The sequence below is a fragment of the Lycium barbarum genome, chromosome 5 (assembly GCF_019175385.1).
Source record: "Lycium barbarum isolate Lr01 chromosome 5, ASM1917538v2, whole genome shotgun sequence".
Taxonomy (NCBI): domain Eukaryota; kingdom Viridiplantae; phylum Streptophyta; class Magnoliopsida; order Solanales; family Solanaceae; genus Lycium; species Lycium barbarum.
In genome coordinates this window covers 104,694,757-104,706,454 of record NC_083341.1, presented here as the reverse complement: position 1 = coordinate 104,706,454, position 11,698 = coordinate 104,694,757, and the positions used below count along the sequence as shown (strand labels likewise).

The 11,698-nt window shown below is 37.4% G+C and overlaps 1 long non-coding RNA gene across 1 annotated transcript; it reads left to right on the top strand.

The window, feature by feature from the left end:
- Positions 1-3,190: 3,190 nt before the first annotated feature.
- Positions 3,191-11,376, top strand: LOC132641085 (uncharacterized). The gene is made up of 2 exons (XR_009582668.1): positions 3,191-4,625; positions 4,710-11,376. It is a non-coding gene; the product is annotated as an uncharacterized LOC132641085 (long non-coding RNA).
- Positions 11,377-11,698: the final 322 nt, after the last annotated feature.

Here is an 11,698-nt window from a genome sequence, read left to right as displayed (position 1 = left end):
TGATAATGGCCATGTTCTTGTGTTTCAAAATAGTTTTCCCGATTACGACTTACGAGATCATAATTTATCCTTTACTTCATTGTTACATACTTCCCATGGCTTGTACCTTCCAAAATATCATGGGACGTCTCTGATACTCCATTACTACGGTGATGTACGTGGCATGCTCATGCTCTTAAAGTACGGGGTGTAACATCTGACCTCCTGTTTCTCAAAGATAAACCTACCAAGACTCAACAATACTAGGAATCTACCCAATCACTACACCTAAGTCCCAATACCCCTGGTGATCCCTAGCCACCTAAGCAACCTGTGCTAGTGTGTCTGGATAGTAATGCACGTGAAAAATAGGTGCTGGAAGGTCTCATCTGCAGTACCACAAAACACACACGTAGGGGGAACATGAATGCCTAACTTCAGGAGTATCTCAACTGTGGCCAGCCTACCCCACATTGCTAACCATACAGTAAAACAGTGTCTAGGATGAATACTTGGGTACATAGTAATGCATTTCCAAGGCACCTTAGCATGCAATGGGAATAGTGCAGTATACATCCTTTTGATAGAATACTTTCCATTGTGCACAACCGACCCAAGTCTTTCAAAAAGAGTACCCTGCAGAGTTGGATTTTGCATAATAGTCTCTCTTGCTTCAATGATCTTCCTTACTACCCAAGTCGCATTACTAGGAATAGTGCAGTTTGCCACAGATTCACCTTTCATATAATAAATGTGTACCCATTTGATCCAGAGGCAATCTTTCTTTTCAGCAATAGCCCACAACTGTTTTAGTACTGCTACCTTGTTCCAGATGGCCAGATTCATGACATTTTGACCCCCTACAGCTTTTGGAAGGCAAGTCTTAGCCCAAGAGACTAAAGCCTTCTTTGATATAGATGCTTCTCCAGTCCACAAATAAGATCTACACACACTATCTATCATCTTCATAAAAAACATTTTTGGCAACAAGAAAATTTTGGCCCAATAAGTTTGCATCCCAAAGATCACAGATTTGATAAGCTGTAGTCTACCAGCATAAGATAGCAACTTAGCTGACCAACAAGTAATCCTGGCTGTGATTGTTTCTACTAGAGGCAGGCATTGAGCAATAGTTAACTTCTTGGATGCCAAAGGCACACCCAGTTATCTAAAGGGAAGGGACCCCTCAGTGAACCCCAGAGTACTAAGTATAACCTGCTTGAGATCATCCTTCACGCCAGTCATATAGATAAAACTTTTGTCAATATTGGCCTGTAATCTAGAGGCTGCTGAGAACTTGGAGAAGACATCTTGTAGTAGTTGAATAGATGGTATATCAGCCTTACATAACATCAAAAGGTCATCTGCGAAGCATATGTGCATCACTCCTAACTTTTTACACCTAGGATGATACTTAACAAAGGATTTGATGCAACAGTATTGAGCTCTCTTTGCAGGTACTCCATTGCTATGACAAACAGATAGGGTGATATAGGATCACCCTGTCTAATCCCTCTTTTTCCTTTGAAAGGTTCGGTTAAACCACCATTTAATACCAATGAATAAGACACACTTGAAATGCATTCCATAACCCATTCCACAAACTTGTAAGGAAAACCTAGGTCAGCAAGAAAACTCTCAAGGAAGCACCACTCAATGGAGTCATAGGCCTTCCTAAGATCAATTTTCATGACATATCCTGGAGATAATCCTTTCCTTGTATACCATTTGAGTAACTCATGGCTAAAAAAATTGTTGTCCACTATGCTTCTGCCTTCTATAAACGCTGATTGTGAAGGACTAACAATAGCACCAAATACACCCTTGATTCTGTTGGTTAAAACTTTAGCAATTATCTTGTACACAGTTGTACAACATGCTATAGGCCTATAGTCTTGTACCTCTGTAGGGGCAACAATCTTAGGTATGAGTGTAATAGCAGTGCAGCTGAAATTTTTAAGCATTTTCCCATTGCAGAAGAATTCCTTCACTACCCCAACCACATCCTTTCCCACAATATCCCAATGCTTGGTGAAAAATTCTATACGAAACCCATCCACCCCAGGTGCCTTATCATGAGGCATACCTTTAACAGCCTCCCATATTTCTTGATCAGTAACAGCTCGCACAAGAGATAATTTTTGTTCATAAGAGAGACAAGGCCCCTTCTGAATACAAACAACATCAGGACACGACATTTGTGAAGCAGCAGACCCCATAAGACTTGTGAAAAAGGAGAGAAATTCTTTTTCCACTAAAATAAGATCAGTAATCTTTATGCCATTTGCATCATAGATAGAAGAGATAACATTCTTACTGGCCCTAAGTTTGCATTGCGCATGGAAATATTTGGAGTTGGCATCTCCACACGAAATCTAAGTTGATCTAGACTTCTGTCTGAGAGCCAGTTCCTCTATAGCACTCCATTTTTGGATATCCTGAACAATCTGCTTCTCCTCCTCTATCAATACAGATGCTAGTGGATGAATAGCTAATTGGCTTTGTGTTATATCTAGCTTTTGTCTAGCTAGTATTAATCTCTGTCATATGATGCCAAGTACGCATTCAAGTCTTTAAGGTTGTGCTTCAATTGTTTCAGCTTCACATGCAGTTGATACATCTTGGTACCATAACAAGCTCTTGCCCAGGTCCTACCCAGTATCTCTCTAAAGTCACCATGTTGCATAACAATCATGAATAACTTGAAGGGTCTTGGGTGCAAGCATACCCGAGGCCTATATTTTAAAAGGATAGGGGTGTGGTCTGATACTCCTGGATTTAGGTACTCAGCTTCCACATGCCCATATAGTTGAATCCAAGCCAAATTTCCCAATGCCCAATCAATCTTGGAGTAGACTTTGGCATCCTGTTCTTATTTGTTACAAAAGGTGAAGTGCCACCCTTTTGCCTTGATTGGTTTAAGTTGGAGACTGTCTACACATTCTCTAAAGTCCCGAGTTTCCGCCAAAGTGACAGGAGATCCCATTCTATCTTCAGAGGACAAGATTGTGTTAAAGTCCCCAGCAAGGAGCCAAGTTCCTTGAACAATCAAATGCTTCAGATCAGCCCATAAACAAAGTCTATCCCGAGCATCATTCTTGGCATACACAATAGTGAGGGTAGTTGCAAATGAGGATGCCAAGTCAGCTACATGGCAATGTATAAATTGTTCTTTAACCTCAAGCATTTGTACGTTTATGTGAGTCTTCCAAAATAACCACACTCTACCATTTGGTGCCATGGGATAGTTACAACTAACATCCCACCCCTGAGCAATCTTCCTTATTATACCTTGAGCTTTATGCTCCTTTATTCTTGTCTCCAAACATCCAAATACATCCACTCTATACTTGTGCAAAAACAATCTCAGCTCTTTTTGCTTCAGGGCCTGGTTCAGGCCTCTAATATTCCATGTTGCAATGATCATGGGGGATGGTGCACAACCCCAGGGTCCTCTGGCTCACCAGCAGTACCAGCAATGGAGTCTTGCAACACAGCAAAACTATTAGCAATGGGAATAGCAGCAGTCTGAGTAGCTTGGCCAGCACCCTGAGAGTTTGATGCAGCATCATGTATTGTATTAACCACACTATCAGCACCTGCAGTTTGATTCTCTTCAGTAATCTCCTGTAGCATATCAGTTTGAACAGGAGGAATTTGTTTAGCCAACCATCCTTGCCTAATTGGCCTCCTTCTCCTTCTATTCCTCTTTTTCCTTCTAGGAGCCCCCGGATCTGCCGCATGTTGAATCTCCTCCTCTCCTCCAATTTGACACTCCTCTGTAGAATGCCCAAATCTCATACAGTGAGTACAATATCTAGGCCACCACTCATAGTCCACCTCTTGAGAAATGATACCAGAGGTGGTATTGATCTCAATGGAGTCAATTAAAGGTTGAGATACATCAGTACGAACCAATACCCTAGCATAAGAGATTTTTTTCCATTGCTTCAGTGACCTTATCAGTATACAATGGTTCCCCTACAATACTGGCTATCTTGCTCAGTGCTTCAGTCGACCAATATCCAACAGGCAAGTTAGGAAAGATTACCCACAGCGGTATTGTAGTCAATCGATCCGGGTCAAATTCAAAATCAATTACCCAGTTTTGAACTATGAAAGGTTTATTGTGGAAGTTGTAAGGCCCTCCATCAGAACCCTATCACAATCCTCAGGGTTAGCAAAATGAAAGATGAAGTATCCTGAATCATGAGCTAAGACTTGAGGTTTTTCAGAGAATTGCCAAGCATGACAAATGAAGCTCTCCATGGTTTTCATGAAAGGGGTATCCCCAACCACAAATCCAATCAATGCATTCTTCCAGTACTCTACTTGCGATTGTACATCATCCTCAATAATCGTTACACATTTCTTACCCTGACGAGTGTTCGGAGCAACATAAGTAAGTGTCTTACCTCTTTGAGCAACTCTATTTGCACGGTAATCCTTCTTTTCCACTGGCGTAGGTTGAGCGGAGGTCGCCGCTTCAGAAAATTGGAGTCGTCGAGTCGCCGGAGAGGCATCTGAGTTCCCAAAACCACGAAGATTTATCGACGTGTGCGAGTCCGAATCCGATTCAATAATTACTTCTTCCTCTGGTAAAGACTGAAAGTGGGGAGGGAGATAGCTTCCAAATGTTAATGAAGGTAGCCTATAGGTTAACCATCCTCCAGCATAACCAGCTTCGCCGGAGAAGTAGTGGATTGACGTCGGGTCATATTTTTTTGCAGTTAGTGCACGTTAGCACTCCTTTCCTATCGTACGTTGAGAGAAAACAACATGACCCCAATTACTTGGTACGCTAGTGGAATCCCTCGTCTAAATCTTATTTGCATTTATTGAGTTTTGTCTCTTTTCTCCCTCGAATTCGAGATAGCTTAGTGTTAGTCTTAAATTTGTTTTGAAAGTAGTTTTCTTCCCTATTAGGCTCTGTTCGAATAAATCTGTAGCTATGTCTCTAATTGAATCAGTAGGATTATGTGATTAATGTTAAGAATTTCTTGTTTCCTTTGAACACCAGTTAGTAGAAAACTTCTCTATATGTATTCAATATGGACTTTGGATAGTGATATGATATAACTGTTCAAATGATTAGCCTGTAGTTCAGTTAAAAGAATAAGAAATCTGGTTCCACTTCTTTTCAGGTGATCATGATTTATGTACCTTTGAACATGTTAGAATCTTTAGCTATTGACATGGTGTAGTTTGAAGAGTAGACAAGTCAGCCTAGTTTAATTGACAATTTTGTGAGTGTTTCAGCATTACTTGGTTCCTGGAATATGTTGGTTTGACTATGTTTTCCTTTCCTCAAGAATAGAGGGGTGGTAGAGTTAAAGTATGTTCATGTGTTCAACTAGCTCATCCTATACTAAAAGCTTAAAAGAGTTATGTTATAGGTACTGCTACCTGCTCACGTGTTAATATTTGGTTCTTAAGTTAATTTAAAAGTTCTGTGGTCTGGTAGCATTTGATCTATGTGTGAGTCTTCTGACCAAACTGATTGAAATTCCACAATCCTAGTTCTGCCATATTTTTGTTCAGACATGAAGTTCTAAAGCAAAATATGCTATGTGTTCAAAGATAGAGTACTACTAAATGAGTTTTAATAAATCTTAATACATGTTTCGTTGAGGTTCTAACTTGTTAAAGTTTGAAGAATTTTTTTGTTTCAAACTGAACATTTGTGTGATATGTTAAATGATTAGAAAGTTCATTTTACTAAATTTACAGCTTGTATCCTCCATCTCCACTTGTAATGTGTCCACAATATCGATTAATGTGCTATGTTCCAGTTAGTATGATAATTTGTATTCTGGTTGTCACTCCCATTTTTGGGGGGTTTTATAAAAAACAAATGTTGTTGGGAATTACTTTAGGTGTTTGGTCTTAAGTCTAATTCAAATACGTTTGGCTGTTGGTATGATTAACCTTTGCTTTTGTGCTCTTGGGAATAAAATTTGGTTCTTAAAGATGACTTAAGGATGCAGCAGATTAGTGTGTTTTTGTATTTGGTATATAAGCTCCTTAGTAGTTTCATCATAAGTCCCCTTTTCTTTGGTTTACTTTTCTCTGTTTGCCTAGAGAATGATCTTGTGTATGCTGAGATAATGTATCTTTCAAAGGCGTGTTTCCCTCTATCCGGACTAGTGCGTTCTGAAATAACTAAAATTGGTCTCTCTATGTTGTTTGTTAAGCATGATTGACCTTGATCACTTGCAGTTTCAATTTGATACATCTTCCTCTTGAATTCTAATTCAATAATACTCATTTTTCTTCAGTTCCTTCCTTCACCAGTAAACATGATGGAGATTAGCTCTTTAAAAGGTTGCAATGCCTATGTTTTAAAGTTCAGTTAAGCTATGAATATTTGCAATATGATAACCTTTTTAACCTCCCTCCTGTTAAATAAATGTACCTCCCATTTGTATTTTAACAAGACTACAACCATAAATCTTCTTCTTTCTTTAAATCTTTGTGACTAGTTAGATAAAGGTAGAAATTTGGGTTATCATGTTTACGTGCTCTAAATTAAATCTATTTGGATGAAATATATGATAGGGTCTTAAAAGCTGAATCTGATTCTATGTCCCAGCAGGCCAAAATAGTTAAACTGAAAATTTGTTTGTTTTGATTGTTTCAATAAGTGTTTGTTGCAATACTGAATGTGACACTTTCACTGTCACATTTGATAGCTAGTTCAGTCCTTTCCTTGTCTTTTATGTTTGCTGGTTTGTAGATTCTGATTTGGGCCTTTAATAAAATGGTTTTTATAATGCATTATCCTCATTTTGTTTCTTTCTCTGCTAGGAATTGATATGACATAGTGATAAAGCATTTGCCGGATGGGAATTGGCTAAAATAAACTTCAAGATTCCTTCACTTTGTTTTTAAAAAAAAAAAACTTGAATGAGTGTTACTCCTAACTCACACGATTCTCTCTAAGTCGGTTTATCTCTCTGATCTTAACTGATGTTTAAATATCATTTAATTCAAAGGCAGTTAAATGACAGAATCTATTAATTTGAAGTAATGTGTGTTCTAAGTTTGAGTTTTCTTTTGTTTAGTCTTAATAGTGTTTATCAAATATCTTGGAAAGTTATTTGCCCTATGTGTGGTTGATTTTTTCAGAATGTTAGTCCCTTATGAGATTTTATTTAGTGATGTTCATGACCCTAACTCTTTACTATGTTTCATCCACCATAAGTCTATGAATCTCCATGAATCTATGTCCTTAGAACAACAGGATTTTTTAAACCAGTCAAGTGTAGATCCCTGGTTCCTTTTCCCTACAAGTCTGAAATTTGTTTTACTCAGTGTCAGTTCAACTGCATAGCATGCTAAATAGTTAAAGGATGTGTGTTAAAATTCAATTTTCCTATCTAAACCTCTTAGTGACTGTTTAGTTTCAAATGAGTAAATTTCCTGTCAAAGGATAGAAAAGTTCATAGTATCATGTGTAGTCACTATTTTTGGTAATGAGAAACAATTTGAATAGGCTCTATTTTGGCATTCTTAAAATGAGGTAGAACAGTGGATTGATAAGGCTCTTCTCTTCCTTTAAGATTCAGTTCCAAATCTGAAATTCTATTTAAACTGATGCTTATTTATGTGCTTAAAGGAAAATATGTCTTCCTAAACAATTAGTAGTAATTTTTGTAGCAAACTTGTGTGTTCTGAGATAGTTAATTAGCTTCAGGATAATGCTAGCTCTAGAGTGATTTGTTACTCTGATTGAAGTTGTCTTAGTTTAAGCATTGTCCTGTTTGAAAGTCTTTTTTTCTGTCCATTGTCTACATTGGCATTCACTCACAAAATTTTCTAAGTTTAGAATAATTTTCAGCATCTTTAAAACTATCCCTTTGAGTGATTTCCTCACTGGCATTTTCACTGCCTCTGTTTCTTATCTTACTGTTTGAAAGCCAGGGTAGTTTTGGGTCTAGTTTGGCCTCCTCCGATAGCCTACCATGCCTAAGGTTCTAGAAACCTTCGGATCTTGTTGTGGCATTGGAAACATGGATGGTGGTAGCCCCCTTGCTGTCTTATCTTTCAAGTTTGCTGCTTAAGACTGATGCTTGATGGCCAGTCTCTAAATTCATTTTGGTGCACATTGTGTTTAGAGGAAATCCCTACTTTCTGGTAATCACATCATAAATTGACTATTCAGTTTCTTGTAACAATAAGCTCCCAGATTTCTAGCTTTAAAGAATTTATCCTTGCCCTCTCTTAGTTTACAACATCTGGAGACTTTTGGTCTATTTTATGAACTATTTTGATGGTTTTAAACTTGATTCTTTTGTCACATTAACTATTTCCTAAGTTTAAACCAGGTTGTGACAATTAGTGAAGTACCTCATTTGATAAAAAAAAAAATCCCTTTACCTCTTGATACTCATCTTTCTTGACCTTTCTCTTTCTTTGCATGAATTGGGGGGAGAGGGATATCCTAAGGTGTCCATCCCTTTCATTTCTCTTTAAACTCTAATCTATGATTCAATGCCTTTCCCCTTTCCCTTATGTGTTTGTGGCCTTGTTTAGCTATGAAGGTATCATATTTTGGTTTAGTTTGAGACAGAGAGAATGACCTGAATTCAGATGCTTTGTCCTCAGGGCTTTGTGGCATTAGAATATGACCAGTTTGCCTTCTTTAGCAGTATGTGTAATGCCTTGCACCCCCTGGACTTTAAATTTTGAGATATTCAAAAATGATAATGGTCCAAGTTTCTTTGTGATTGATATACTTAAGGATCCGGGAGGAGCTGTATGTATTGTAAAGATCCTCTGCATGTTAGCTGTTAACAAAATATTTTGTAGCTCCTACTTGTTCATATTTTCTCAAAAGTAAGTTGTCCATTCACTTGATTCAACCTTGTATGCTTAACAAACTGATTTTGCAAATCCGGGAGGAGCTGTATGTATTGTGAAGATCCTCTGCATGTTAGTTGTTAACAAAATATTTTGTAGCTCCTACTTGTTCATATTTGCTCAAAAGTAAGTTGTCCATTTACTTGATTCAACCTTGTATGCTTAACAAACTGATTTTGCAAAGCCATAAGCTTGAAAGATTTTTCTTTTGGACATAATTAGTATTGTAAAATCCCACTTGCTATCATCTTTCTGCCTTCTGAAAAGAAACTGATTGAGAACAAGTAAAGAGAATGAGTGTGAGTCCAGCACTGATGAAGGAAAAATGGACAAAATGGTCTTAGCTTGAACTTTGCATAATCATATCTGTTCAACTCTTTAAATTTAGATAAGCTATCTTTGCCTATCCTTCACTATTTTCTAAATTAAACCAAGTTAATGATAGAGCAAACAGAATTTGATACTAAATTCGAGCACCCCCATGTCTTTCCAGGTTCTGCTTTAGCTTCTTTGCTCAAATACTATAGTTGTGATATATTTGGGAGTTATTGGGGTTGCTGTTATTCTTGTTTTAAGTTCATGTGATTGGCTTCTGTGACTGGAAACATTATCTATAAAAGGTTGGAATCATCATGAGCTATCCAGTATTATATATGCCAAACTGGAACTGCTGGTTTAAACAATGTCTCCTAGCCCTCTTCTTCTACTTGATTGTCATGAACATATGAGAAAAGCAGTATAAGTCCACCTTAGTGAGAGTCTACAATAAAATAGCTTTTATTCTGATCTTTGTGAAGTATCTATTGCATTTTTTTTATTCTGATCTTTGTGAAGTATCTATTGCATTTTTTTTATCATATGAGGTTGTTAAAATGCCCATTTAGTTTTACATTCAAAGGTGTTAAATTTCAGACAGTGACAGTTGATTAAATACAATTCTTATCTGTTTCTTTCTTTCTAAATATGCCCAAGTACAGACCTGAACCAGTTTGTAGAACTTAAACCAAAGTATGTTATCTTAAGCACCAAAGCATCTTGTTAGAACTCGTGTTCCTGGATACTTATTCTCCATTCCTCTTTTTCTTTGCATGACTTGGGGGGAAACTGCCCAAATCCTAAATGTTCATGAGCTGCTGCTGAAGCTGAATTCCTGCTGCACTTTGAAATTTAACTATTGATTGCTGTTGTGTTGCTCTGAATTGCTGCAACTTGCCGGCTGCACTTTGAGAAAGATGTTGCCATGTTCTTTTGGATAAGTTGTTGCATTATAAGACAAACAGATACTACACTTGAGAGAGATGGTATTTCTAGAGGCAGTTGGCTGCTCAATTCGCCTCATTTAACTGTTGCTTTCACTTAAAAGGAACAGATCCTGCCTTTGACTAAGGAATGGTTGCGTGTTAACATATGCTACTACAAAAATTTGTTATCTTCAAGAGGAGTTGGTTGTTGACTTTTGAAAGGGCTGGTTGCTCTAGTTTGATAGCTCATAACTGGTTGTTGAACTGTTGCCTTGTTGCTGCATTTGTGGGGATGAATTGAGTGGTATCCTGGAAACATTTTGGAGCAAGAAGTACTGCAGTTTCCGCAGATATGTGGCTATAGTTTTGAGACAATTTGCTATGGTGTTTCGAGAAATAATCTGCCATATTTTAGGTAGATTTGATGCTAAAATAACTGCAGAATTTTGGGTCATTTGTTGTTATGTCTGGGACAAATCCTTCTTTTGTTTAAAGGCAAATATCTGCTATGTTTTGTTGAAGTTTAAGGTGTTAGTACTGCACGACTGAAGCATTTTTGCTGGTATACAGATGTTACATCTTGATGAGGAACACATTGCTACACTTGATGAAAATCTTACTAATTTGAACTTGATACTACCTACACCTAGGCCAATGAAAAAATGATTTTTCGAGGCCATGCCTAGTCCGCAAAGGTGATCCCTCAGTTTAGGATGATCTCGCATTCATATCACGAGGTAGGAACCAACATGCGCCTGACAAGGCAACTAGAATGGTAACTAGTTTGCAGCCGCGACATGGTTCAAGTCCCTTTTCCATATTCGGAACCTTGAGTTTGAGCCTCCGTAATCAAAGCTCCCAAAGTTTGATACGAGTCCGAGGGATATTATTATATTCATAAACGTCACCCTATGGTAGTGTATCATTTGACTAACTATTTTCATTTCATTCTTGCGAGGTACATCTAATCAATATGGGTCCGCAAGATGAGATTCTACCAAAGACGAAAGTGAAGTAAAGCTGAAGGCCCGACAACTTGGATGAAGGACTAGAAGATCACAAAAGAACGAGAGAAAGGTTGCTGAATGATTTGGGCCCAAGGCCATAAAAAGCTAAATTTTTCTTCCCCTTCTTGTAGTACAGTTTTACATTATTTTCTGTGTGAACATGCAAATACATTTGTATAGATATTGAAACCCCTACAGGTTAGAACCTAGGATTTGGATAGACGATGTTTCAAAACTATATCCAAATAATAAAAGAGTTGTATTCCACTTGATTAAAATAAATAAAAGTGAAAGTATTTTTTTTTCTTGTAAAAAGTTGAATATTTCTGGATACCTCTTTAAGTGCATTTTTTTTTTAATTTGAGAAATCTGAGAAAAGAAAGTAAAAGAAATATTTGGGCAAGACCCAACTTAATGAATTTAAATAAGTGGAATTTCCTTCAAAACCCAAGTTCGGGAAAACATTTCTGAGGATAGGGTTGACTGAAGAGATAAAGTGTGGATAATGTATGAATTAAATAAAGGTTGTACATATACATATACATATATATTTATTACATATAAATACATGGCATTGGTTTTAGATGGGATATACCCAACATACTATCC